Source organism: Ambystoma mexicanum, chromosome 7q, assembly GCF_040938575.1.
Source record: "Ambystoma mexicanum isolate Mex_15411 chromosome 7q, UKY_AmexF1_1, whole genome shotgun sequence".
Classification (NCBI taxonomy): Eukaryota; Metazoa; Chordata; class Amphibia; order Caudata; family Ambystomatidae; genus Ambystoma; species Ambystoma mexicanum.
In genome coordinates, this window is record NC_090941.1 from 425231272 (window position 1) to 425235216 (window position 3945).

The following is a 3945-nucleotide window of genomic DNA, read 5'->3' on the forward strand; positions in this document are numbered from 1 at the left end:
AATCTGTTTTCCAGACAGACTGATAACTGGTTTTCTATGATAACCTTGAATATTGGAATGTGGACTTCCTCTACTAGCTGGGCATGCCGGAATCAAGCACAGATGTCATACCTGGTCATAATAATTGCTTGCTTTATTGAGATAAGTGGGCACAAATGGACAATATAAATGGTATCCAGATTGGGCATTTTTGGATTTTGATTGTGCTGTACTGGACATCCTAGCTGTTCTTCTCAAACTGGACATGAAATAATCGGACATTGCTCCTCAAAATGGGAGAAGTGGATCCTGGCAAGCCTCTGCTATGCTACACATGTCCTTGACAATTGTTCCAGTTCCTGAGAATTGGGGGGCAATGCCGAAATTGCTTAGGATGTAAAGGTAATAATTAGGAGTATGTTATAATGAGTGTTGGCTCAGTGTGGAATTCTATACATTATGTAAATAGAATTCCACACTTGCTTCTTACCTCTTGTTTATTTTTGCCCGGTGTTCTGTGTTCCATGGGCAACAGTTGGTGACTTGGAGCTGAGAGGTGATCCACAGGCTGAGTGCTGCTGGGCTCAGGCTGGTTACCAATAAAGGTACTTCCTCTCATCCAGTGTGTGCCTTCATTATTACACTGGTGACGAGGGTGACCGACCTGTCAACCCGCGCTGCCATTCCACCTGCCCAGCAGCTGCCTGTTGTCCTCTGCCATCGGCCCGCTGATTCGAGGGGCAAATGTCGAGGCCCTGGTCGAGCGGACTGCTTGTGAAGAGGGGCGATCCCTGCCGACGCTGTCCGTGTTGAGCACTGCAGCAAGGGGCCGTTAAGAAGAAGGGGCTCCACCTGCCCACAGTGTGCTGCAGCCAGTGATCGTCGGCTGTGACGCATGCATCGGGCCCTCGATCTCCCCTCTGGCTGCAGAGTTCCCCCGGCACGTCGGCATCAGTAGCGGACGTGCCTGCAGACCTGCGCTCCCCAGCTGGGGTTGAGCGTGGGTCCTCCGCACCCAGCGCCTGATACCGAGGACTCAAGGTGAGAAGGGGGGGCCCTGTTTCTCGCTACGTTGCCGCTTCAGCGGGGGTGGGGTGCGGGGGGGAGACTGCAGAGAGACATAGACTTGTCCGCTTGCTGCCGTCGTCCCTGCCTTCTCGCACCGGCTGGCAGAATAGGACACACCAGCCATCCAATCCCCATGCGGATGAACATTGGGGGCGTTTCCAGCAGGTCACGGTGGGTTTTTGCAGCCGCTCTGAGTTTTCACTGTGCAGGGACATTTTGCTGGCAGCACTAACCAGGTGCAGAGAGTTTTGGAACTGTGACACCATGGCAGGTTCTTAATGCACGTGCAGTTGGCATAGTGACAGTGCAGAGAGAGAAGCTACCAACAGTGCATTTTTCCTGACATTATCATGCAGCATAATAACGCACGCCCACCTCCTGCATTTCTGCCTAGTCCTGGTGAGCCGGCAATTGCATGGGACCTGTGGGTAGACACCTTTAAAGTGTATCTCAGGGCGGCAGGAGGTGCAAGGTTCACGGATTACGAAAAGGAAGCAGCATTACGCAATTGTCTGGGGACCGAGGGTCTCAAGATTTTCAGACACCTGCCCAGCCCCAATGTGCTTGCTGCTCAGGTGGAAGCTCCTGAAGGTGGTGATGCCGTACAAGGAGTGGTGCTGGCTTATGAAACGGCTTTGGGCAAGTTGGAGGCACGATTTGGCAAGAGGGCCAACGTTGTACTTGAGAGATATCATTTCTTCTCAAGAGCTCAGGGGTCCTCTGAAGGTATCGATGCCTATGTGACGGCTCTACTTACTTTGATAGCAACGTGTAAGTTCACCGGTACAATTGATGAGTACATTTGTGATCAAGTTATGATGCGGACATGTGATGTATGTGTCAGGGAGAGGCTGTGGATAGAAAAGGATCCTCCTTTGGAGAAGGTCATCGAGATTTCTTGGGCTATTGAAGAATCTAGGAAGTGTGTGAGAGAGATGACTGATATAGGGGAAGCTGTGCACACTGTGATCCCCCGCAGAACTATTGACGCCAAGGGAAGAAACAAGGAGAAGAAGGGGGTGTCCTCGGCAAATGAACTGTGCAGAAGATGTGGTTGGCGTGGTCATGCGGCAGGGGCAAGAGAATGTCCAGCTAACAATGTGGACTGTAGGAGATGCAAAACAAAGGGACATTTTGCGTGCATGTGCTGGAGCTCTGCAAACAGTAGAGAAACAGTGAGAATGGTGGACGCAAATGATGATGATGAGGAAGTGACAGTTGTGGCGGGATATATGAGGGGCTCTGTCAAGGAAGATGGAGGTGTGTCTGAGGGATCATTGTTGAGTGTGGGAAGTTGCAAGAAGAGGGCTTGGCCAACGCTCAAGGTCAATGATGGTAGACACGGGGTCTCTGTATACAATGATATCCCCCGAACTGTATGTGTCTAAATTTCAGTAGAAGGTGTCCGATTTGTTTCCCCCTGATATAAATCCCTGTGCCTATGGGCGCGTACCCATCAAAGTAATGGGGTTAGAGTACACCAATATAGAGTTTGAAGGCCGCATCACTAAGGGAAAACTATATGTGGCTCACAAAGGTGACCCCGTTGTAGGTTGGGATTAGTGATCAGACCAGGGAAGGCAGTTCCCGTAATGAGTGTGAGTGACAACAAAGATAATGCGGAAGGTGTCACTCACCTTACCGCAGAGGACCTTGAAACTAGATTTCCCTCAGGTATCACTTCCAAGTTGGGCAAGTTGAAGGGCTTCACACATAAGATAGTGCTGTAGAGAGGCTCTGCTCCCGGTGTTCATAAAGTCAGGAGGGTCCCCGTTATGGCTCGGGATGCATTGAAGGATGAGCTTACCAAACTCAAGGAGTCGGGGGTTATGGAGGAGGTGGAGAGTTCGGAATGGTTGGCCCTGGTGGTTTTGGCACGTAAGGGGATCTGAATTCCAGCATGTGGGTTGACAGACATCCACTTCCCAATATCAACGAGATGCTCTCCTTAGTGGGTGGAGCTTCCTGTTTCTCCACTTTTGACCTTTCTTCAGCCTATCACCAGACAGATCTACATGTTGAGTCCCACCCACTTACGTCCTTTGTTACTCCTCTTGGTGCGTTTCATTTTTGCAGGATGCCGTTCGGTTTAGCATCCGCGTCGGCGGTGTTTCAGAGGGTGATGCAGAAACTCTTTGCTGGCATTCAAGGGGTGGAATATTTTCAGGATAACATTCTGGTGTGTGGAAAGACTTGTGTCGAGCATGATGGTAGGGTTCTTGAAGTCATGAAGGTGTTGGAGACCAGCGGTCTCACAGTCAAACTGAGCAAATGTAAGGTAGGTGTACCCAGCGTTACCTATCTGGGACACACTTTGGATGTCAAGGGTATTCATCCCAAGGGTGAGTTGGTTAAGGCCTTGAGTGAGGCACCGTCCCCAGCCAGCAAGGATCAGTTAAGGTCATTTATGGGGCTTGCAGAGTATTACAGTAGATTTGTACCTTCCTATGCCGATAAAACTGTTAATATGAGGTCGTTGCTTAGGAAAGGTGTGCATTTCGTGTGGTCTGATCAATGCCAAGGTGAATTTATTAAGTTGAAGAGGGAGATTGAACAGGCCACATCTTTGAGTTCCTTTTCACCGTCTAAAAAGACTTTTCTTACTGTTGACGTGAGTGATCAGGGCGTAGGCGCTGTGTTGGAGCGGAGAGTTGAGGGTGAACTTCGGACCATTGCCTTTGCATCTAGGGTGCTCAAGGATGCGGAGAGCAAGTATGCAGTCATAGAGAGGGAGGCTCTTGTTGCGGTGTGGGCTTAAAAATACTTTAGGACTTTTCTGTGGGGAATTGAGTATACGCTTCGCACGGACCATAAGCCTTTAGTACATGTGTTAACAACGAAAGGTCTATCTCATGCATCTTCAAGGATCATGAGATGGATGGCCGACATGGCAGAGTT